The sequence below is a fragment of the Dipodomys merriami genome, unplaced genomic scaffold (genome assembly GCF_024711535.1).
Source record: "Dipodomys merriami isolate MVZ:Mamm:240054 unplaced genomic scaffold, mDipMer1.0.p SCAF_3, whole genome shotgun sequence".
Lineage (NCBI taxonomy): Eukaryota > Metazoa > Chordata > Mammalia > Rodentia > Heteromyidae > Dipodomys > Dipodomys merriami.
The window spans coordinates 114,480,221-114,506,592 of NW_027204492.1; the positions used below are offsets into that span (position 1 = coordinate 114,480,221).

General features: G+C 38.3%; 1 long non-coding RNA gene across 1 annotated transcript in view; it reads left to right on the top strand.

Moving 5' to 3' along the window:
• The window catches only part of LOC138840492 (uncharacterized), a 95,027-nt gene that overhangs the window by 53,799 nt on the left and 14,856 nt on the right, over positions 1–26,372 (top strand). Inside the window, exons 2-3 of the long non-coding RNA XR_011376085.1 lie at positions 5,864–6,084; positions 16,821–16,959. This is a non-coding gene — a long non-coding RNA (uncharacterized lncRNA). The remainder of the gene's footprint in view (positions 1–5,863; positions 6,085–16,820; positions 16,960–26,372) is intronic.

Consider the following 26,372-nt stretch of genomic DNA (forward strand, 5'->3'; position numbering starts at 1 on the left):
TGGCCATCCTCGTGGGTATTTGTTAACTTATTTCTAATAGATCACTTTTGATGATAACAGTAGTTTTTCAGTAACAAATGTACAGAGTTCCAGACATCATAGCCTCACAAAAGTGTGCATTGTTAACCAAAAAGGCTTGGCCAGACCTCTAGCGGAAGGAAGAGAGATGTGAATTTCACTTCATAACATTTTCAGTATGAGTGTCTACTGTCTTCCTTTAACATGATATTTCTGTTCGTTCTGAATGGCTACTGTTAGCAAGTGTACTGCTGGAGGAGGAGAGAGGCTCAGATGAATTTGAGAAAGTAAAGTGGAACGATGATGAATCCATATGAGTCCATGTGACTACCAGATTGCTGAAGAATATGTTCCATGGACCATCTCCTATTATAACATTTGCCTACAACTAGGGGTAGGCAAGTGTAGTCTTCTGGGAGTTGTGGGGAGGGAAACTTTCAGCACACTGCTCAGATAATTACTCAAGGAATATTTTTCAAGGATAATATGAAGGTATACAGTAAAGAATATTTTGAACATGTGGTCTCAGCAGGATAAAGAAGGAACTATTTAAGAATCCATTGCTCTTTTGTACAGTCTATGTTTGTTATCTTCAAGAAAGGTTGTGACACAATTTTCAAAATGGAGGATTCAATGTTCATTCTAAATCAGACCTATTGTAAAACGCATCTGTTTTATAACTGTTAGAGAAAATAAAATAGATCCATAGAACCAGTGTTCCCATTGCACAATAGAAGTAACAGCTCTCAGTAATTAGGTTAGTTGGTTATAAATCAATAAATAAACCTTGATGTGAACAAAATATGTCGAGAATGAATTCTTGATTTGTTTCCCTTTGCTTATACAAAATATGATACAAATAATGTGCATAATTTCTTCTTCTTGAATTATGGATAAGATTTCCATTCTTATCTGTCCCTGTCAAGTAGATCAGTACTCTCATGTAACATATCTAACATGGATTCACTTTTATAGCTTCAGTTTGTGTCCAGAGCTGTATGAATCAGTCTGTGGGATCACTAAGTTACAAAGCTGATGCCTTGATTTCCCCATAGGGTCTCAGGAACTTCTGTACTGGGTAGTTACAATGCCTGGCATTACATTATCACAGACAACAGGAAACAGGGATTGTCTTGATGAGAAGGCCCACAATAACTAGTTAATAACATTTTCAATCACATGAAATGGCTCATAAAATAATACCCTAAATTATGATGCTATTGTTATGCTGATTGCCTTGAAGTAAAGAGGATTGAAAGGCCTCAGAAGCAGACTCACAAAGTAACTCGCTGATCTTTTTTCTGCTCTCATAGTTCCCTCTTCTATTTTTCCCCCAAATTGAGTCACAGAGACCAGAAGTCATCTTCCCTAAGGTGGTTCATAGGAACTAGAAATCACTCCTTTCCTCCAAAGCAAGACATAAAACCTACAAAGTTCAGTGTCTTCCTTGAAAAAACCCATTTCAGAGGTGTCTTGCTCCATACCTGGGAGGGAGGAATGCTATTCAGAGGGGCCAATGGGAATCTAAACACACAGGCATAACCATGTTTCCCCATACAGTCTATTGACATTAGACCAGAACTGCATAACCAATCACAGTTCTTATGACTGCCCATTCATCATCAAACCTAAGCATAAAACCAGGTGTTTTTTGTCTTTAGGTCTTCATTTTTGAAGTCTCTTGCCTCACATTCAACATTGGTTATCACTAGCCATATGTATGAATTATTACAATGAGCCTTATTGACATATGCTAATAATAGCAAAATAATTGGATTGAACATGTTTATTTTTTTCTTGTTAAATGTCTTTTGTTTTAGGTATATTGTGACTTGTATAACAGGAGAGGAAAATATTTTCTGCTCATACAATAGCAATGATAGTGTCATCCTGGATATCTCCCCCTCAATGCTATTGAATTTACTGCCAGATAATTCTTTACTGGGGGTGTGGGGGAAATTTTCTGTTTACTATAGGATTTTGAGCAGTGTCCTTGAGTGCCAACTACTAAATATCATTCGTCCTCACACTGTGTCTATATGTTCTTGAATGTTCCCTAGAAAGCACAACACACTTTCTCCCATCCTTTGAGAACCAGTGCTATCAACAGGACAAAAAAAAATTGTTGACCCAGAGTAGCTAGAGAAGAGGCCAAAAAGGTGAAATCAAAAGAGTGATGCTTTGGTCTAAAGGCATTTAGAAGGCTATGTGTTGCTGTCTTTATAATGCAAACAAGGCACTACAAGTGCAGACAGCAGATCAAATACATAGAGTCTATCTTTTTGTCCAGAGATGGCATCACACTTTGCTGGGCCACATAGGTGCCTCAGAGAAGGCTGCGGAGGGTTGGCTCATAGGTGCAAGCCAGCCCACTAGGAAAATAGTGCCTGAGAACAGAATCAATGAACGCTAGTTTCCTGCTAGAGGAAGGAGCAAAGGACAAAGTGGATGATGCTAGGCGGGCATTGATTCCGTGTGTGTAACATTTTTTAAACATTTATGTAATATAAAATTCAGCATTTTAACCACTTTAACATGCACGAATCAGAGCCTTTAGTGTATCTACAGAGTTAGGAAACTATTACCTCCAATTCCAGAGTCTTTTCAACGCCTTCAAAGAAATCTATGTTGAAGAATAAATAGCCTCAAGAAAAATACGTTAAAAGAGTTAATTTTAATAAGACAACTCTGATTCACTGAAACTTTTTTTTTGCCAATATTACTACTCACTAAATAAAACACATTTTCAATGTAACGAAAATGTAATTTAACAAGACTGGACAATGGGTGTACTTTTGTTATATATTTTTCTCTATGTTTTCTATGCTTGAAGTGTTTCATAATAATGAAATGAAAGAAATAAATGACATCAACAAACTGGGGAAATAAACCGTCTTCATTTTCTGTTGTTGCAGCAAAATACTTGAGACCAAGCAATTTATAAAAGGAATATATTTATTTTCGCTCATTGCTTTGGAGGCGAGGACATGCAAATTCCTGGCTCTAGTATCAGCTTGGCTACTGATAAGTCTCATAATGTTTCAACTTGTGGCACAAAGTTGAAGGGTAAATAGGCATGTGAGAAAGAAAGAAAGAAAAGCTAGCCTCCAGTGATACCTAACCTAATCCTTCAAGAAAGCCATTGATCCACTCATGAGAGTCCTCCCATGACCCGTAAAAATTCTACTAGGCTCCACTTCTCAACACTAGCACAATGAAGAATTAAAGATTCCACACTTGAACTTTGCGGGGGCATTCTGGTATTTAAAGTTGGAACCAAAGAGTGAAGAAATCTTTCCAGCAGGGTGTGGTGGATCACACATGTAATTCTAGTTACTCAGGAGGCTGAGATCTGAAGATTGCAGTTCAAAACCAGATTGGGCAGGAAAGGCTGTGAGACTCTTATCTCCAATAAACCACTCAGAAAAGTGAAAGTGGTGGTGTGGCTCAAGTGGTAGAGTGCTGGCCTTGAGCTGAAGAGCTGAGGGACAATGCCCAGGCCCACAGTTCAAGCCCCACAACTGACAAAAAAATCCAAACTATTCAATTTTAATGAAGCTTCTTTATCCATTTGCTTTTCATTTGTCCTTCAAAACGATAATGATCGCCTTTAACATAATAGACCTTATGTGCTTCTCTTTCTTCCTGCCATTTTTTGGGACCAATTTCTACATCAAACTGGAGGAAGATAACAGAGGACCTGACTGAGATGTCAACTTCCTTTCACTCCAAGTAGGGCTCTTCTAAGAATTCTATTATAGATTTCCCACAACTCTCAGCTATTCTACTTTCTATATACACCTGCATTCCCAATCCATTTTAAAAAATGACTGCTAAAGGAAGCTTGCTCCATTCAAGGGCAAATACCTATTGATGTACTAGCCGTTTCTACGGAAATATAGTTGCCCTCAGGACATATGTTCTTTCCTTTACATTTGTCTTTTGGCTTCTGAGAATTTCTTTCTCTTTGGAGAAATCAAAGATTTTTTTTTTTTGTCATCGGTGAAGAGGATGACAGATATTGGTAAAAATTCCACTCCAAAATTCCCTTTTGCCTCTTCTTTCCCTGTGAAAAACCAAGGCCATTTTTAGAGAAAACCACTGACTGATTTTTCCGTCTTATTGAATTTTGAATTATATTTGAAAATTGAAGCTGGAGGAGGCAAATTCCTCAAAGTTCTTTTTCCTTAAATGAGTTGAACTATGGGTTTACACAAAGGAGCTGTCTACTAGGTCTTGAACTAAAGCCAAATTCTCATATGTGGACTTTTAAGGTCTGAATGAAACCCATCTTCCCCAAAGTTGCTTCGAGTTTCATGATCATAACACTGCAGGAGAAGCAATGGGAATGGAGAAGTAGCTAAGTAATAAAATTGAGACTCAAAGTTTTAAATCTAGCACTTACTTTTGAATTTACAACTTTTATGCCTATGCTTTATATCAAGAGGCTATAGACAGGGAATCTAAATTTTAAGCCTGTCCTCAACTTGGACTGGCTATGACCTTGGATAAATTACTTCTCCTCCCTGAACTTCTTCTAGCTATATAATAAATACCACTGTATTGATTTCCACTATAATGGGTATCATAAATCTGGTAGCCAGTATTTAGGATGATGGCTTGTTTATGTTGCTCCAGCCTGAAGGAAAGTCTGATGAAATGGCAGGAAACTATTTGTATCACAGGGCAAGAGCTGTGGAAGAGCAAGTTCAATGACACAATTAGCCTTCAACTTATGGGCTGCTTCCTAAGGGAAAGAGTTTCCAGAATGTTCTAGAATCTTGCAAAGTATCAAGTCTTGCCATTTACATTTCCTGTCATATTATTTTTCATCTGTCATTATACATAAATATGCAAAAAGCAATGTTGCCTCCCTAACTGTGCTGAAGTTGTTTCTGTGTTGTTTTTATTCATTAGAATGTTCAGGAAGGATTGAGTTTTATTTGCCTCATACAATGAAATAGCTACAAATGTTAATGATTTCCAAACAGTACTTTGTTCCCAAAGAATCGCAAGCCAGAACATTGAGGGGGCTGACTTCTGTGGTGGGAACTCAGCTGCACCATTTGTTCTGACTAGATGAGCTCCCCCTGTGAGCAAGCCATTCTCCTTGGCAGCCCTGAGGTTCCTTTCTTACCCTGCTGAAATGTTTTATACACTGTGTGGCCTTTGCTTCCATTCCTTCTCTTTCCTACTCCTATTCTGCCCACAAGGATTTAAATAGAACATCACCATGTATCTCCAAAGGAAGCAATCAACAAGCCAAGTGAATTATAAAGTCTAGAAGCCATTTCCTCTGCTTTCAGACTGTATCTGCTACTTGCTGCACTCAAGAGTTAGAAAGTAAGTTGCAAGTTCATTTTGAAAGCAAGATTCATGTGATTGGTGGCTTGCCGTACTGTGATCCTATGTTTAGGTAGCAGTGAGTGTCCTGGCCTCAATACATGGGGCACAGTTTAAGATTGGGAATATCTAAAACAAATTTAGGGACTCACCGGCGACGCAGGTGCTTAAGAAGTTCCTCTATATGTTTGCAGTGTATCTTTTATCAGGCTTTAATGTGCACGCTTCTTACCTAGACATCTTGTGAAAACATGGATTCTTTTTTTTAAAATTTCTATTTATTTTTTATTGTGAAAATACTGTACAGAGGGGTTACAATTACATGGGCAAGATAGTGTGTACATTTCTTATCAAGCATTGTAGCCTCCTCCTTTGTTTCCCCTTCCCATCCCTTCCCATCCTTCCCCACCCCCCCACCCAATCCTCCCCGCCCCTCCCACCAAAGTTGTAAAGTTTGTTTTTGATATAACAACTTGTACTTCTCTGGATTCTGATACCACAGGGCAGAATTCTGTCACAAGTTCCCGGGGAATGCAGCTGCTACCAGCCTTCTATGCACAGTGTGAGGAGCATATTCTATGGCCAGGCATGAAAGAAGTGCTTGGCTTTATAAAACCTCCTGGAATTCTCATAAAATCCAAAGAGACTGGAATTTTCTCTATGTGATACAGAAAAAAGTTGGACTCAGACAGGTCAGAAAAATGCCCAGTGTCACACAGCCTGGTAAGTGTCAGAGCTGGACATTGAATGAATTCAGCATTATCTCATTCCTTAGGGCAATGAGGGGGATAGATTGTACTAGTAAATCTCAGACTATGCTCTAGCACCATTGGAACTGCCTGGGAACATGTTGGAAATGTAAAACTTTCAAGTCCCATATGAGAACTACTCAGTTTGAAACTCTGGAATTGGCATCTTTTTGATATGTAACCTAAAAAAGTCACACATCCCCACCCCACATAGGTGACTGCTGTATTTTTTACTTTAAGAACCAAAGTCACACCAGAACTTCTGAGTTGTTTATACACACACGAATCACCCAGGGAGCTTATTAAATGGCAGATTTTAACTTATTAGGCCCAGAGAGGCACAAAATGGTGTCTTTCCCACAAGCAGCCAGATGATGATGATGAGATGGGTCCAAAGACCACACTTTGGGTAGTGAGGAATTGGGTGATATTTCCCTTAAGTCAAAGAGAACCAATCAAGTGGAGTTGATTCTTCACATGCCAATTTAGTTAGAAGAAAGAAGCAGAGGACACATTCCTGAATCTAACTGCAGAACTAGCTAAAACCAGAAAGCTTTAAATCCAATCAGAAAGTTTTGGGATAAGCAAGAGTGCAGTAAAACAACAGCCACAAAATGAATAGATAAAAACCAGGATGTTCAGTTGTTTTGAATAGCCAAATCTGTTGAGCTCAGTGTTGCCCTCTAAATGGCAATGTTTCTTTTGCAAAGGTCCCATTCCCTGGGACTCACAAGTTTTCCTCTCTTTTCTGTGGGGGTGACCCTGTCAATCCACCTTCTCTACGAAATAGCACATCCCAGCAGCTAATTTAATCTAGTGTAATAATCCCTGGGCCCCAAAGAACATGCAATTTCCTGGAGTTCTAAGTTCAAGTTCTTTACTCACTTCAGTACAGAAGAATAACAATTAAACTGACAGCTTGTCACTTACATTGATTCGTAGGTCTTCTGACAAATGTGCTTGGCTTGATGTGTCCTGGATTAACTTGTTCCCATTGCCACACGTAATCAACATAGCCAGAATTGTGTGATATTTCCCCCCAAGAAGAGGCCTTTCTTAATTACAGGGCTGTGGTTGCCTTGTTCTATGCAACTCACTGAAGACTCTCATTTCTCTCCAATTAATATTGGGTTTTTCCTTTTGGATTCGCTGTGTCTCCAAAGCTTTGATTTTTTGTTTTTTTGCAATCCTAAGTGTTCAACTTCCCCAAATAATAAAAACCTGCTTTTATTATGACCTCCCTCTTTTGGATATCTATTACCTATCTCTAATTTTCACTTTGCTCTTAGCACTTAGACTTATGTCTACTGGTGCATCTGGTAGGTCCCAGGAAAGGGGATGGAAATCCTTTATACATGGGGGATTTTTCAATATGAAAACATGTCTAACCCAGTATGTTATCCTAAGATCTTGAAAAATAATAAAGACAAGAGAGGTGGTATAAGATAGGCCACTCAGGGGCTGGGAATGTGGTTTCGTGGTACTGTGCTTACCTAGCATGCATGAAGCCCTCAGTACCACATAAGCAGAAAAAGCCAGAAGTGGTGCTGTGGCTCAAATGATAGAGTGCTAGCCTTGAGAACAAGAAGGTCAGTGCTTAGGACCTGAATTCAATCCCTAGTACCGGCAAAAAAATTCTATTGTGCACCTCAGAGGAGGTTCCTGGTCCATTACTGCTAGGGTCAGGTGGCCATGGATCAAATCGAATCTTTTTTCTGCTTATAATATTGGCTTTATTGGTTTCTGAAAATAAAACTATCTTTTGGCTATACAAATTAGAAAGGAGAAAGAGCAATAAGTAACAAAATTATCTTGAGATCCTGAAGAATAAGGTAAAGACAAAAAAGGGAAATAATTTCACATCAAAATTAAAAACCTTTAAAGTAGCTGGTTAGTGACAGCATTTTCTGAGGAGAATGAAGTAAAACTACATTGAGGAACAGTCTATTTATGATATTATTCTTATTTGCAAGATTGTGGCCATAAGGGTGTCCCGACCGGCAGGACGTCAATGAGGGCGGTGAACCTAAGCGAGAAGGAATGAAGGGACAAGAGACACGAAGAATGACAGCAAGACAGGGATTCTGATCAAGCTGCAAATTTTTATTTTTCACACAGGGGTATTTATATGCTTGGAATAAAGAAGCTTTTTCATTGGCCGTTAAGGAAGCTTTTTCATTGGCATTAGCAGCTGCAGGATATTTGCGTAGGGCAGGGGGAAAGGGTGGTCGTTAGCAGTTGCAGGATGTTTGCTTAGGTCAGGATGAAAAGGTCAGATTCCATAAACTCAGCCTCAAGATGTTCCAGTGAGATAGTCAAGCCTATCATGTTGAGAGATTCAACTTTTGGCTCCCGACATAAGGGAAGCTATTAGTAGTTACCTTCTCAAACACAATAGTAATGAGTAACATAGTTAAGTTTTGGAGTTCCATTTAAGAGGTTATTTGATGATACCCGGGTCTAAACTTAGAAATTGGTGCTTGCTAGGCAGGTTAAGGTAGTTCATCGTGGTTTTCTCTATTGGCTCAGTATGGCTTTTTAAACATACATGAAAGGGATTTAATGAGAATTTGTTAATTCAACTGATGTTTTTTGGGGGGTCCTGTCGTGGGACCTGAACTCTGGGCCTGGGCACTGTCCCTCAGCTCTTCAGCTCAAGGCTAACGCTCTACCACTTGAACCACAGTGCCACTTCCGGCTTTTTTCTTTTTGCTTATGTGGTGCTGAGGAATCGAACCCAGGGCCTCATGCATGCAAGGCAAGTGCTCTACTACGGAGCCACATTCCCAGCCCTCAACTGATTTTTCTAGATCACAGTTTTATGCCTGAATTATTACTAATCTCATCTAACTCCACCATTTATATGATAGTTTCAATTGATCTATTTGCTACCATTGAATAATATTCTATTGTCTGGATATTCCATAATTTATTCATTCACTTTCTGAAGTCCTTGGTTGCTTCCAATGTTGATAATTATGAATAAAGCTTATATAAACAGCTGTTACAATAAAGTAATGTAGTGTTTGCTAATTTTTGCAACTATAACAATCAACCCTTTTACTTATATCAAATTATATTGTACCAATTATATTTTACCAATTCCCACTTAAAAATTCTCATTAAATAACATGTGTAAGTTTCGATTACATAAGAAACTCTAAATAAGTAACTCTCAAATGTGATATAGCATTGATAATACAATACTAACAGTGAATACAGTAATTTTTAAGGAACTAATTTTGTTTTAAGTGAATTGAAATGTTCAATGAGAAATTTCAAATGGTATTGATTTTTGCAGTTTTCTGAATGGCAGGTTCTCTTAGTAAAACCATCAGGGTTGGTTCTAATTAAGTTCTAATTAAGTCTAATTAATTTCATCCTTCCCATTCCACACGTACTTCCCTAATCCACCCCTCACCAGATCCCATTTTGGCTATTACAGTAATTCCTATTCCTTCCTCCTCAAAGTCATTCTTGTTGAAACTATCAAGCTTTCCTCTAGCTTTGCATACTGCCAACATGCATTAGAGTCATCCATGGTTAAGTCTTAGAGAAAGAGAGAGAGAGAGAGAGAGAGAGAGAGAGAGAGAGAGAGAGAGAGAGAGAGAGAGAGAGAGAGAGAGAGAGAGAGACGGAGACAGAGACAGAGACAGAGAGACAGAGACAGAGACAGAGAGACAGAGAGACAGAGAGGTTCAGATAAAGACAGAGAGAATGTTGTTCATGATGCTCACATTTGTCATTACAAATGAACCTATTAACATCATGGTTTTACATTTCAGTGTTATGTTTAGCAAATACTGATGAAATTTCAAATACAGTTCCAACCACAGCATGCCACAAACTTTGCAGCCTTTGAAGCTAATGATTATACCATGAATCAGTTTATTTTTTCCCATGTGTGAATCCTACTTTAAGGTGGAGTTTTGAACATACGAAGTTTGCTGAGAAAGTGTCTATAATGAGGGTGAAGTTGAACTACAAGTAACTTTGTCACATAGTCAACAGCCAGTGGCATGGGCATCTATGGAGGCAAGGTGGCTCTCCAGAGGTGTCTCACATTGAACAAGGGGCCAGGACTTTGGAATCCTCCATTAACCAGTTATTAGATCTTAGCTGTTTCTAGAGAGATGGTATAACCTTGAGCTTCAGATATCATGACAGGGAGGAAGTCAGCAGCAAGCACCTAGTAGGCTAGATAAGTGAATGTTCATTCTAATGAAGTTTCTGACAGGTATTCGAACAGCTTTTTCCTAGATGGAGGAAGGGCTCCTTTGTGGCATTGATTACTTTAATCACTCAGATATGTGTGGTTTTTTAAATTAGAATTTTAGAGTATACTATGGGGCTATTATCAAAACCTCTTTATTTTTAAATCCAGTCCTAGCACAGAATCAGGTGTGAAGAACTATACATTTGTGTTGAATATATTTAATTGAATGTGTTTATTTTCCTTTTGCTATCAAAATATTTACATTTCTAGGATGCTATTAAATTTTGAACATTCAAAGCTTACATGTTGTTAAGGAAATATTTCTTTTGATCTTGATTGATTTTTATTGTTTTGTATCTAAAAGTGTTATCTGATTGAATTGTTTGCTACGATGAAAACATCCTAATATACACTGTCTTGTGGACCTCAATATGTTCTGACTTGATATCATGGTTGAGTGCTTGGTATGCAGGACATACACTCTGGTTTAATAGACTGGAGTCTGTCTATTTAGGAGGAAAAAGGGAGACCAGGAAGATAGGGAGGGGGGAACAAATCAAATCATATTATATATACATGGAATTGTCATAATGAATCTTATACAAATTTTATTTCAAATTATATTCTATAAGATCATCTGGTCATCTAGTTGGTTGGCATTTTCTTTCTACTGAAAGGGAAAAAAGGAAAAGATACTGTGACCATCAAATGATCTTCAATGTTGAAAAGGCAGGCTTGTTGGACACTGGTATCTCATATCTGTACTCCTGGCTACTCAGGAGGCTGAGTTCTAAGGATCATGGTTCAAAGACAACTGGAGCAGGAAAGTCTGTGAGAGTCTTTTCTCCAGGTAATGCCTGGAGGTGTGGCTCAAGTGGTAAAGCATGAGCCTTGAGCAAAAAAAGCTCAGGAACAGTACATAGGTCCTGAGTGCAAGCCCCAGGACTGGCACGCATGCGCGCGCACGCGCACACGCACACACACACACACACACACACACACACACACACACACACACACACACAGCCACAAATCTTTTCACTCTACAGTTTTTTAAAATTGCATTCCAGTCTTGGTAATATGTATTAATAGGTTTTAATGTCTGTAGAAATTCACACCAGGCCAGCAATGTACTAAAAAATAGGATTTTTTGGTGCCCTACTTTCATTGGTTATATAATCTTCCTCTAGACAAAGAGGTATAATGTTATGAATTAAATGTGTCAAATAAGTGCATGTAGGTATTTCTCCTGATGTGAGCACTTAATGCAACATTCTTTCCAGGAGGCACCCTTGGTAGTTCTTACTGCAGTTACTGAAAGTTTTTTAAAAATCAGTTTTAGTGCTCTCTATTTAACTATAATCTACAGCCTTCTCCCTATTATTTTAATGCCAGTGATTCTGATAATGAGAACAGCGTGTCTCATCCAAGTGCCAAACCCATCACGTAGTAGCTGCTATAAAAAGAGCAGAGGAGGAACAATCAATCATCAAGAAGAAGCCGTGACTTTTTCATATGAATTAAGTAGAGAGGCATACATGAATTTCAACATTTATCTATTCCTTATTGAGGAGAAACAAAAATGTCACACCTCATTTGCAATCCCCACACATTGTTCCTACAGCAAATTGGAATCCAAAGGCTAATTCTGATTATATTAAGGAGCTAGGAATGTAGACTGGCTCAATAGAACACTACCAACCTCCATCCTTCTTATTTCTTTCAAAGAAAATTTGTTTGAAATGCATTAAATCCACTTGACAGTTAATTCCTATTTCAGTCACAGAAGCTAGTTCTAAGTCTCAAAATGGGAGATGTATTTGTGTGATATTTTTTAAACTCAAATAAATGTTTCATATTAGACTGCTACATGAAATCATGAAAAATGAACTTGGGAGAGATATGAAAAATCTACCCTCCTTGATTTTTAGTATATTTCAGTACCAGATTTTAGTGTAATATGGTGATGGTTACCATAACAACTGTGATCTAGTGCCATGATTATGCATATCAGAAAACTGGCAGTGAGATAGAGCAGCCTCTGGCCAGAAATAAACGTCTTGCTCACAATCACCTAGTTATTTCAACTTTATATCAATTATCTAGATTTGGACTGTGAAAATTGTTGATCATCTATCTAAACTCTAGGTTCTATGCTTATTCTCTTTATAATTGAAACAAATGAAGATTAATGAAGTGAGTATGAATTAGGTTTCCTCATCTCAATGGTTTAAGGAATCAACATAATTGGTGAGACAGAATTGAAGCAAACACTGTAATTTAAAAAAAGGGAAAACCCATGTAGATTGGGATTAAGTAACATGATAATGGGTAATTATTTATTAAAATGATATGAGGATTGCTCCAGAATAAGATATTATAAGCATAGTCTAGTAGAAAATATATTCAGCCAAATGGCTGATAGCATTTAGTATGTTAGCATACCAATGTAGGATCTTAGCTTGTTTTTCCTACATTATTAATAATGAAAATTTCTGCACACGACCAGTATATGACATGTACTCAGACAAATGTAAACCATGGCACTATGTTCTCTAAGATTTTTTATAGTAATAATTCTGAGGAAAACAATGGAGAATGTCTAGTATTGTTTCTAACTTTTCAAAATTATCAGCAAAAATGGTACCTTCCAAACAGATGCAATCATTATATACTTTGGGCATTATGTATGAGCTTCCAGTAAAGGTAAGAAAAAAGTCCAGTTATGAAGACTAACGTTGGAGTATCTCCTTCCAGGATGATTCCTTTACAAGGCTATTGGCAAGAGGTCTCCATCCCTGCCGTGAACCTCTCTGTAGAGCTACCATTTCCACAATACAGCAGTAGGCTTTCCCTAACAATAAGTGATCTTAGACATCAAAGAAGGGGCAACATACCTTTTATGACCTAGTTTAGGCAGTCACATACCTTTAGTCACTTCCTGCACATTATGTTTACAGGAAGTATATTACTCACTACATCCAACACTCAAGAGAAGAAGAATTAGACTTCACATTTTAAAGACAGCAGTATAAAAGAATTTGTGAACATGGTTTCCAGCCATTGCGTAATCTCACTTTGGAGTTCAGAAAATACTGTAACCATGGAAACCTAGAACACAGAAAATACAATCCAATTTAATGTATCTAAAGAACTTAGAAATATGGCCACAATCAACCTGCCTCTACTCATTGTGATGAATATTAGGGAAATCTGCATCTTTCAATGCCTTTGAGTTCTGGTAATATTCCAATACGTCTGAATAATATGGTGATGCCTATTCAAATAAGATTATGCTTCTGAAAAACAATTATAGTAGTGTAACATTTTTTAATAAAAACAATCAGGCTCACAATCAGCACTATTATTTATAAAAGTTGTAACTACATGATAGACTATCAAAAGAGAAAAATAATGTAAATCAAATCTATTAATACCTATAGACTCTTACGAGGTCTATGGCTTAAATGTGTCATTAGCTATGATGTCATCTTTGTACTCTTAAGATTACAGCACCTTCAGCTTCTGCTTTAAGATTTTTTTCCATTTGTGGAAAGCATCTCATTCAACTTTTGAAATATTTCAAAACTATATATAAGAGGGAAGGATCTTGCATTTTAGCAACTTGCATTTAAGTAGCCGAGCTAATTTTTTATTTCCTAATGAGATGAGAAAATAAATTAGGATAAGATACTCATATTCTGAGCTTGAGTCCTAGATCTTCTTTGTTATAAGCAATGGTTTTTGAAAATTCATTGTTATTAAAGAAAATTTACTCATTGTAGAAAATTTGAAATCACTGAAAAGTATTTAATGGCAGGTACATTTCTTTGACATTTTTTATTGTTTCACATGTATTTTTGTGTTGTTGGGAATCACATTGATCACATATTTTTGTATATCCAGACTAGTTCACTTACTATTAAGAAGAAATATTCCACAACCCATTATATGTTTTATTGCTATTTTTAATGGCTGTGTCAATAAAATGGGTGTAATTGTTCAAATGCTTAGTGTTGCCATCTTATTGTATGATTGAGTCAATTCATTTTCCTATGCCAGATGTTATATAGTAAAATTACAAATTCAAAAATTCGGAAAAAGTTAAAGTTGTTCTTATATAATGCCACAAACCACCCATGTGTTGAATTAGGTACAATTACTCTATGAAACAATGAAAGAATTATTTCATCTTCTACCTCTTCACCAAAATTTGAAAAGAAAAAAACTATTTTGTTTAACACCTGTGGTACATGATTGTAAAAATGTCTTTATCTTCTATAACTTCTTCCTTTGTGCCTCTGAATAGAATCAACATTTAAGTATAAAATGAATTCAAATTTGTTATGTTTCAAGATATTTGTGAAGCAAAATACAATTGTTACTATAGAAGCAGCTGAGTTGGTTGTCCCAAGCCTTCCTCTTCCTTTTCCACTCATGGAAGAGTGTAAGGACGAGGGCTTTGTGTTCTTCTTACCTGAACTCCACACATTTCCTCTAGCCTTCTACAGGATGATCATTTAAAAAACGCCAATTCAACTGTTGCCATTGTGTTGAAAGATAGATTATTCAGTGATATATTACTTTGCCCTACAGTATCTTCATGAACAAGAGCTGGCACAAGGAAGAAATAAAATACACATATAGATCTGCTATTTTCAGGGAAACATACTCAAAAGTATATATTTTGAGTGATCAAATCGAATTTTTTTTTTTTTTTTTTTGTCGGTTGTGGGGCTTGAACTCTGGGCCTGGGCGCTGTCCCTCAGCTCTTCAGCTCAAGGCGAGCACTCTACCACTTGAGCTACAGCGCCACTTCCCAAATCGAATTTTGATGTAGTATACACTGCATGTCTCATACTATGAGAAAATTCCACCTTAAATTACATGGGTGGGAATTATGGTGGGAAAAACATCAAATTTCACCTTTTGTTGTTTGTGGTGCTGGGGATGGAACCAAGGGCCTAGCACATGTTAGGCAAGTACTTTACCTCTGAGCCACATCCCTAGCCTAAGTTTCTACTTTTTTCATGTGTGCAGTTTTCACCAGTTTAATAACTGTCATGCATTGTCTTTGTAATTATCAATTTAATAAAGATTTTAAAATCAGACAAGCTTAGAATTTAAATTTAAAGCTAAATTTAATAAATTCTGCTTTTAAAAAATATCAAGGATGGAAGTGGCGCTGTTGCTCAAGTGGTAGAGCGCTCGCCTAGAGCTGAAGAGCTGAGGGACAGCGCCCAGGCCCAGAGTTCAAGCCCCACGACCAACCAAAAAAAAAAAAATGGACTAACATTAAAAAAAAAAATCAAGGTTTTGGGTTTGAGGCATTCTTCCAGTGGCAGAGTTCTTGTATAACATGCTAAAAACCCTGAGTTTAATCCCCACTTAAAAAAAAAAGAGGGTTTTCTACGTGCAGAGGAATTCCTATCATACTGACTTTGATCAAGCTGGCCAACTTCCAAGAAGTACAGTAAAATGTATGACCCAACATTGCAAGCACAATAATTTTATTATTTTTTAAAATATTGCCAACTTATGATGGCTCACTTAAACCATTTTTGGACTTTGCCATGATGGACAATTGATATCCATTCAGTAGAAGCCGTATTTTACATTTTGAATTTGGATTGCAAGCTGGGCAGTAGACAAAGATCCACAGTTCCTGGCCATCCACATAATCACTCAGTCACCAACTGGCACTCTATAGTGTGTTGTTTCTAAGCTCCAATGTTTGGTAGGTTAAATGCATTCAATACATTTTCAGCCTGCAGTATTTTCAACTTAAGATTGGTTTAATCTGGCCTAAATACTCATCATAAGTTGAAGGCCATCTGTACTTTTGCTGGCTATAAAGAACAATGTTATATTCATTTCAGAAAATGGAAAAACATTTTACAATATCCACAAAAATAATTTCTCTATCCCTCCTTGGGAGCATCACATTGTTTTTCTTTTGCTATGTTTTCTGTACATGTTCCTGGATATAAGATATGTGTCCATAAAAATATCTGCAGATAATTATTTTAGCAGATGGCACTTTTAGAGAAAAGCTGTCACTGTTTAGGTCACTATTGGATTCATTGAATGAAATTGCCTTTTCATTGGTTAAGTATGGTTAAATCTCACATTTTTCATATGGCTTAACTTAGTTCCTTGAGAGAAAAATGAGATATCATCTATAAGTAGGTTGGAAAACAAAGAGATAGCTAAGTTCTTGCTGTATATAAATTGAACAGTGAATTTAGGACTGAAGGAGAACCGAGGAAAGTGAAAAGCAGGATAAAGCCATGTAAAAATGTAGAACTTGTGAGAATAGTTCCTATGTGCTGGAAGATTTTTTGAATGCACATGAAAATTGTATGTCTTTATCTCCATTTAAGTCATTTTCATGATTACAATATACAGTACTTTCTCAGGGATGATCCATTTTAACCAAATTCACAGTAGAATGGTATATGTACCCAAATTTCTTGCTTTTTTTCATTTAACAGTGATACCTGTTCCTGCAAAATAGACCATAATCTTCATGTCAGCTATTACCACAATGTCTTCTCTAATGGAACAAGAAATAAATGCAAAAGGAGGTGTCTAGAATGAATAACTATTGTCCTCGATGCCTCTATACACTCTGTAAGTACTGATTTGCCAAGAACTCAAAAGATATCTGCCCCTACTATGTAATGTCATAGACATGGTAAACTTCTCTCCTTTGTGATTCCTTTTTGCTAAGTCATCATAAGCATATGTGCCTGGGGCTGGTAAGTTCAAATGTATTTGCACTGCAATGTATTCCTGACTCTGTGTTTGATCTTCTGGATTAAAATACGTTTTCAACTCCTTCAGCATCAATTTCCAAGCAGTGTTTTAAATTGCTTATCTTCTAGGTCTAGTTATCCTGAATTCATGCTGAGAGATTATTCTTATTATCAGATGTTAAAAGCATGTGGCAATCAAGCCACATGGCAGTAAAGGCTATTTCACTGGTAGCCATGATGACAACGGGCCTGGGTTAAATGATGGGTGGTCCATCTAGGTGTGTAACCTATCAAACTCAGGGATTCCTTCATACCACATGAACTAGGAAGCAAACCACACAGTCAATTTTGTACAACTGACTAGTCAACACATTAGGATTTCCTGAGTCCCAGGAAGTGACAGCTCTGGTGAACAAAATGTTGCAGCAGAGCCTCAGTTCTTTCTTTTATATTTTTATTTTTATTTTGTCGGTCATGGTGCTTGAACTCTGGGCCTGGGTGCTGTCCCTCAGCAATTCAGCTCAAGGATAGTGCTCTACCACTTGAGCCACAGCTCCACTTCCGGTTTTCTGAGTGGTTTATTGGAGATAAGAGTCTCACGACTTTCCTGGACTTTTCTTCCCCAGGCTGGCTTTGAACTGTGATCCTCAGATCTCAGCCTCCTGAGTAGCTAGGATTACAGGCGTGAGCCACCAGCACCTGGCTAGATTCTCAGTTCTTTCCATAACTCTAGCACAGGGTTGTTCTCCAGGAAGCAATAGACTTTAAGATATAGATTACTACAAAGACAGTAAAGATCAACAACTGTGAACAGTTGGGGATAGAGGCAAGAAGAACCCGAGAGAGAAGTGAAGAAGAAATACAGGCACAGGCAGCCTCTATTACTCCACAGGGGAACTTTGGAGCTGGAATGACCCTTCAGAGCTATCCAGAGCTGGGCAGTTGGCCAGGCCTTTTATCCCTGCAATAATTAATGTTGAATGTGGATCAGCTCAGGAAGAAACTTGACCTTGTGTGAAGAAAATGTTCTCTCTGCAGCTGAGCTGTTCCTGAAACACATCTCCTTCTATTCCTACTAGCTGGGGATAGCAAGTTCTCTACTGATTGGTGTTATGGATTGAATACTGATCCCTAAAGAAGTGGTTTCAGAAGGATTGGAGTCCTGGCCCTACTACCTGTGAATGTGACCTTATTTAGAAATAGGGTTTTGTGGATGTAATCAAGTTAAAATAAAGGCATCAGACTAAGCCTAATACACTATGATTTCTGTCCTTATAAAAAGAGAGAAAAACCACGTAAAGAGAGAGAGGCACATGGAGAGAAGATGGCTATATAAAGACAGAAGTAGAGATTGGAGTGATGCTGCTACAAACCAAGGACTACTGGAGAGTTATGGCCATCATTAGAAGCTGGGTAGAGGCATGAAACGATTCTATAGAGTCTCTGAGACTGCAGATTTTTAGCTCCAGGACTGTAAGAGACTCGATTTCTGTTCTAAGCCACCCAGTTCATGACACTTTGTTTCAGCAGCCTTAGAGGAAACTATAAATGAGGCTCTGGAAGGCAGATAACAAATCTGATCTCTCATGATAAAACCAACCTGTAAGTGACATCTTGGATTGGAAAAATAATCTCTTCAAAGTAATGGTTTGTAAATAAATCTAAACAGTTAGCAATGTGGTTGGGAATGTATGATTTTCATATGTCAAGTGGAAACCAGATAGTGTAGAACTACTATGTGCAGGACCCTGGCTAGGTAAAGAAACTTCAACGCATGGCTCTCTCAGCCCTATACAGTAGGTATTGTTATTCACTTTTTACAAATGAGAAAACCAAGTTGCAGAGAGGATAAGTCATTTGTCAACAAGAGAGTGGAGCAGCTGGGTATAATCCTTCATTTATTCCTGCTGCCTAAGCCATTTCTGCAGACAGGAGGTGACTGTAGAGGTACAGTAATAAGAGAACTATCATTCTGTGCTAAGCACTGTGACATGCATGGGGAGAGAGAGCTGACAGAGTCCCAGCTGAGGGAATATATCCAGAAAAAAAGCAAACTTATTTTCATTACTGGAATAGACCCCAGAATACAGGTCATATGGATAGCAGATTGGTGAGATCATTTCCAGTGCTTTTTGTGACAGTACATTTTTCCCAGAACTATGTTACTACCCCAAATAGCATTCCCATTTCAATCTGGTAGGAACAAAGAGCTCCTATGACAATGGAAGTAAAAATTATGTGGAAAAAAAAAAGAAAAGAGATTAGAGCAGGATCTCTTTTGTATAATTGTTTCCCACCTTAGTCTTAATTGTCTCCATACAGATGACAGTATGAGTTTCATACTTTGATGTCATTAAATATGTTTAGATCAACCTTGATGCCAAATTACAAACACAAGCCAAAACACTTGGAAAAACACATTCATACTGTGATCCAAGTCAAGACAATATTGTGTTGTTTTCATTTAAATGGTGCAGTAACTATTTCTGAACTAACTCCTAAAGCTGAGAATATTGGTACTATTTATTTCAAGACAACAAATATTTATTGTTTGCTATTACTAAGACTTAGCTACTGTGGATACAGACATGATATAGTGTCACTGTCAAGAATCTCACAATCTGGGAGAGAACAGAAATGAGGTTCAACAGATTAATCAGAAGGTGCGATGGGAACACTGAGAACTCTGGACAGCAGGGAGGAAGAACCAGTCAGGCAAGTTGCAGAATTTCCCAGTAGAGGAAACTTCAGAAGTGACCCTTGAAAGGCAGAATTATCCCAGAGGGTAAAGACAGAGACATGGGTAGTGTGAAGGAGAAAAGGAAAGAGGAGGGGAAGGTTAGAAGGGGGAGGGACAGAAGAAAGAGAGGGAGGGAGAAAGAGAGAGAAATAGAGACATAGACCCAGAAAGACCCAGAGAGTGAACTTTCACTTTTATTTATGTGCATATGTATGGGGGGGGGAACTATAAAATATAAGAAGTGAGTGGTGACCTAACACCTTCGAAAAACAATGCAACAATGACCAGAAATCCTTCACAAGTAAATTTAGTTTGTGAATTGTATCCCTTCACACTTACTAGAAGAGGGCAAAAATGTCTCTAACTTTAGGAACACCTATGGCAGGGAGACGTAACACAAGAAAAATGATAAAAATGACAAGGACTGGAAAAGTAGTTCACTTTAGCAATCACTCTTTCTTTCTCTCTGTCTCTCTGTGGTATTAATCCCTAATACTTTACTGCGTATACTTCTAGGATGTAGAGAGTGTCTCTCTCTCTGTGGGTTTGTATTATTTCATACACGTAGAGATCAAGTCACACACAAACATGGTCTGTGTGAAAATGGATTATTGTCATTAATTCCTCCCTCCCTCTGCTGTGGGATCTAGCATCACAATAAGAAAGACAAGCTGCGTCCCTTTCCTATGCCCTTAGCAAGTAGAAAGTTTGTAGACTCAACTGCAACCAATTTTCTTTTGAATTTTGCCATCCTCTTTAGACACAAGGCCTCTGGGATATCATATGACTGATTGCCTTCTGGTATATGGTGCTCTTAAGACAAGACTGGAGAAAACCCAAGAAGTGAAGAGATAACAGTGTATAAAGTTAAATTTGGCCCAGAGGAGCTCAAGGGAAGATTCCTTGTGTTCAGTCATGGGCAAGTTCCGGGGTGTCTGGAAGGATCCAGTTTGTTGGCCTTTCAAAGGCATCCTGGGGGATATGGAATCCCAAGAAGTCCTCTAACAAATACCACCTTCCCATCCTCTTCTGGGATTTTGAGGACAGACCAAACACCATGATGCCTTTGAATAACTAACTGTAGGCCCCTGCCTCTCAAAGCATCTCATCCTGAAGAACTAGTTGCTGCTGCTCAGCCCCTGGGGAAGAACGGTGGCCAGGGGCCTCCCACACCTCCCACAGCCTCTCAGGGGAGCAGCTTAGTGGATGCTTTGCAACTAATTGGCAAAATCTCAGGTAAACCAAGGGTTGGATTCTTGCTTAGAAAATGCAACTCAAGGTAGGAAAATAGCTCTGCAATCACTTGCTTATTTGCAATAGGCCATGTACTACATCAAGGCCAGCAAGCACTTGGTAAGGGGAGGAGGTGAGCAGGGAGTTCAACAGCCAGCCACAGGGCAGGCATACCAATGGTTGCTGAGATTATATTTTGAGGGAACATGACTCCCATCTAATCTTCTTCTCCCCCTCCACACAGGGCTAGCCTAGTTCAACCCTGAGTCATCTTGATGTAATCTTACTCCTTTTGTTAGTCTCCTCATGAAATCCAATCAGCCATGGATAAGTTGCAGTTTTGCTGAAGATCCAAGTGGCAGGGACACATCCTATCTGCCTTTAAAACATGCCATGGGTGTACATTTCCCTTCAAATGTTTACTCCAAGCAGCCTGGTCTCCACCTTCTCCGGCCTAGGAACTCCCAGTCCCCCTTGCTCCTCCCTCTCCTTTCTTTAACATGAAATCTGAGCAGGAGCTCAACACCCAAGCCAGGTGACTTTCTTCTCTCACTGAACTTAACAATGCTTCTTTTCAACTTCTCAACTAAGATGGGTCCCACCCTACATAGGAATGCTGGTGGCAGCTACTAAAAAGGAGAAGTGTTTCTCTATTGGTTACTTCAAAAATATGAAAAGGGATATTGCTCTTTTACTACAGATATATGTCCATTTAAAACTTAATTCTTCATACATACCTGTCCATCAAAGGAAATTAGGAAATGATGTAAAAACGGAAGGAAAAGAAAAACGAATCTGTATCATTCCCCTACCTATATTACTCATGGTTTTATATGTTCTTAGACTTTGAAGTTTTACAGCCGTTCAACTGTTTGGTTTTCAAGCATAGTTTTAACCTTACTGCATACACATGTCTGAACACTGCTTTTTAAATGTAAAACCTAACTATTTTCTATGTTGGAACATAGGCTTCACACCTGTCATTTACTGTTTACAAGACAAAGCCTCGACTCCATATTAATTATGCTATTGCCTTCCTCTCACTGCTATAATAAACTGCCATCAATGTAGCAGCTTAAAACACACACAGATGTATTGGCTGACTGTAGTGGAGGTCAGAAGTTTGGCATGGGTCTCTTGATGAGTTGAAATCCAGGTGTGTAGCAGCATAGAGTTCCTTTCTAAAGTTTCTAGACGAGACCCTTGATTTTCTTGACCTTACTCGCTTCTAGAAGCCTACGTTTCAGAACATTGCATCTCTCAATGCCTTTCTCCCATGCTTACATCATCCTCTTCTACTTTTAAGGACTCTGTGATTAGTAACCTCATTCCACCATCCACCTTAATTCTCCTTTGCCCGGTTAAGAAGCATATTTACAAGGTCCAGGAAGTAGGTTGCAGTCATCTTTGGACAGCTAATGTTCTGCCTACTACATATATCAATCTTTTACTATGAGGCTTATAGTTTGCTTCTCATTTTTTTTTACTATGATATATACCATTGCAAGAAATTGTTTGTTTTACATTTTTCTTTATTAGGTAACCAGTCTCTTTTAGCTGCAAGTCTTTTTCTTAAAGGGCGACTTAAAAGAGTCCAGATGTTCTTGTCACCAGATGGAGGTGAGGTTTAGTGAAGTTGCCCTTTAAATGTACGAACTCTTCACTTAGGGTCCTTGACTTTAAGAATTTGAAAACTTGGCAGAGCTTTATTGAGTAAGTAAACAAGCAGGCAAGCAGTCAGACAGACAGAAAACTGACAACAGGCAAGGAGAAGGGCAGAGTGTGGGTGCTCTCACAGGGAGATAAAGCTGTAGAGAGACGCACAGCTCCTTCGGCTGTTGGGCTACTTATAGAGTAAAGGCAGGGGGTCTGGCTTCATGCTTTGTCTTTGTTCTAATCACACCTGGTGTTACTTTCTGAGTTTCCCTGTAAGAATGCATCCTGCCATAAAACAGATCCTTATTCTGGAGATGAGGAGGCACCCTGCTATCTATCTGCATTTTGGGTAGGAGGTGGCTTAAGTTTGGGGAAGCAATGCATTCTCAGGAAGGCATACATCCTATCAGACAAGTGTTCATTCTTGGGGTGAGGAGGGAATGCATCCTGTTGTCCCTCTTTGAGGCAAAGATGGCACTTCTATGTTTCGAAATACCATAGTTTTGAGTTGCCTTCACCAGGCCTCAGTTTCCTTAAGTAATCCTGTCTGATTTTCCCCTAAATGACTTTGCTCCCTTAATCTTAAAGGAAGTACATGAAGGAATATCTCCTATATTTGCTGTATGCTGATCATTGCTCATTTTTTCCCCTAGCCTATCTGGCTTCATTCTGAGCAAGTTTCCAGATATTGTTGTTCCAGATATTGGGATTTAGCTAAAATAATGTGAGATTCTAAGTCATATAATACATCTACAAATGTCCTTATCTACAAAATGCAAAAGTCACACTTATCCAGGTATTTTATCATAGGGTCATGTGAGGTGACGTACCAATATGATGATTCAAATCCAATGTATTATTATTGGTCATGATGATTACCCTATCAGAATAACAGTAATAATCAATGTAATAGCAAAGATAGAGCTTTATTATTTGTTTTCATAATTTCTAGTAATAATATGGTTAATGCCTCAAATCATTTTGCTTGTTTAAGCTGAGGAGAGAACAATGTTCATCAGTAAGAATAGTGTTGAGAAAGAAAGCTTTTTGAAATTTCTACTTAAGATTTCTGCTGTAATTTGACAGTCCCTTCTAAAACTCATGTTGAAATCTAATTGCCATTATAATAGTTTGAAGAAGTAGGAACTTTAGAAGGTGATTAGATCTTGAGCAGTTTGCCCTGTGAATGAAATAATGTTGTTATCACAGAAGTAGGTTAATTATGGCAAGAGTGGATTTCTGATTTTTAAGAAAGAATTAAGTTGGCCCCACTTTTCTCTCTCGGTCTCAGGCAAGCTCACTTGCCAGTTATGATTGAGTCTGAAGACCCTTACTGGATGTGGCTTCTCAGTCTTGGACTTTGCAGCCGCCAGAAACAAGATCCAAATAACCTATTGTTTTGGAGCTATTCAGATGGTGATCTTGGATTACAGAGTTAGAAAAGTGACTAAGACAATTTCAAACTGTTTTACCCCCTCTCTTACTTCCTGTAGACATCCTAGCCTTCATGCAACCTGTCCCTGCCAGGGCAGAGTTTCCCACTGTAGCCTTTCTGCGCAGCACTTCATCTTCATTGGACTGTCTCCCAGACTAGCTCTCTAGTGTTTCTGCTTCAGTTCTTTGTTCAAATATCTCTGTAAACATTACCTTTCTGGATCAATGCCTTTAAAATTGCACTACCAAGACCGCCCCTACAATTTCCTAGCCCTTTCCTTTGTTCACTTTCCCTCCACTATATGTTTCATAAGGGCAGAGCTTTGTTATTCTGTGCCTAGAAGGACAACTAGAACATAGTATGCATTTGATAATTTTGTGAAGTGATTGAACTGATTTTATTTAGTACAAATAGTGCATTCATTGGGCCAGGGAAGAGAATTTACCAAAGGTCTTGGCAGCAGGACTTTTCCCCCGTTGAGACCTACTCTCTGTAGGGGTGGGGAGCTTCCAGCCCTGGGGCCATATAAGACCTGGGAAATTATTGGAATAATATGTATGATTCTTGTTGGCTTTCTGTAGCTCCTATGGCTTATCTGCCAATATTGATAATATTGCATGGCCTGCAAATGATGTTCCAAATATCCAAATGACCCTTGACAGAAAAAAGTTTCCCATTCCTGGATGCCAACAGGCTCCGCAGAAAAGCAAGCAAACTGACTCTTTACCTTCCTCTGGTTTTCTATAGTGAGGTATAAACAGAAGTCATATTGTGTGGTTTATACTAGTTGGGTGTGGAAAAAAGAACAAGGGAGAAATAAATGAAGACTTCACAATGAGTGCAGGTAGATATGTCACTCAGACCTGTGAAGCTGCCCTTGTGGCCTTCTGAGTTGCTGTCATCATGAAATATACCTTGGTTTATGTTGAAAGGCTGATATAACAAAGAAATTGGCATTTGGTCTGTCAGTTTAATGGAAATCCATTGAGATAGAGAACTATTTGAACCTAAGCCCATACTTCACACATTCTATAACTGGAAAAATCTGTCTTAGAGAGAGAAGCCACGCTGAATAAATTAAATTTATACATCTCTATGAAGTTTTTAAAAAAAAATTTTTGGTCAGTCATATCCTTGAACTCTGTCTGGGCCTGAGCACTGTCCCTCAGCCTTCAGCTCAAGGCTAGTGCTCTACCACTTGAGCCATAGTGCTACTTCTGGCTTTTTCTGTTTATTCAGTGCAGAGGAATCGAACACAGGGCCTCATACATCCAAGGCAAGCACTCTACCACTGAGCCACCTTCCTAGCCTTCTATGAAGTTTTTATGGACTCATTTTAATCGTCCTTTATCCACAAACAATAGGGACTCACTGACACCCTGCTCCACTTGGACCTGTTGTTATTTTACACTCATGTATTTGTAACTCTTGTTTAATTTTATTCCTCCTGCTCAGAAAATAGAACAGCTGTTAAGCCCAACTTCCTGGCTGTTCTCTCAGCTTCCTTCTCCTTCTTGTCCTTCTACTCTATATCCATGTCATTGCTCTTAAAGCAATGATAAACATGTGAGAATCTTAACCCTTGTATACCCCTTAAAGGACATTTTTATTGGGGCTCAGGGAGTTAGTGATCATAGATCCTGTATCCCTAAATATGAAAGTGTGACAAAAATCTATTTCAAAAATAAAGGCAAGCTGTATCCCTATGTGACTAGCAGTAGATAAACAGCTTTCTGCTTAATCCTAATGAGAATAAGCAAGTGGACACCAATACTTCTCTTTAGTATTTCACTAGTGTAATCCCTTTCCCATACAGTGATACTATTCTGCAACTGATCTTTGAGTGCATTTGTCTATGTAGATGTATCTGTTTTCCTGGGACACGAAGATTTCTTTTTTAATTCTGATGGTATTGAGGGACTTTTAGAAAATCCATGTATGTGTTCAGGTGCAAGGAAGCATATGGAATATCTGTGCTTGGGGGAAGAATGCCTACAGTGAGGGGATTTCTGCCCAAAAAGATCACTTCCTTCAACCAAAAGGGTTGAATTGCCAACAAAATATGGGAGCTAGAGGGTATTTAATCCAGAACTTTTCAACCCAGGCCTATTTCACTTGACCCCAGCATAACAGCTCAGTCCTGGTCAAGCCTTAGTTCTAGAGTTAGCTAAGAGCAGAAACCAAGGGTGAACTGGAGTCTCATATCAGCTTAATATATCCAGTT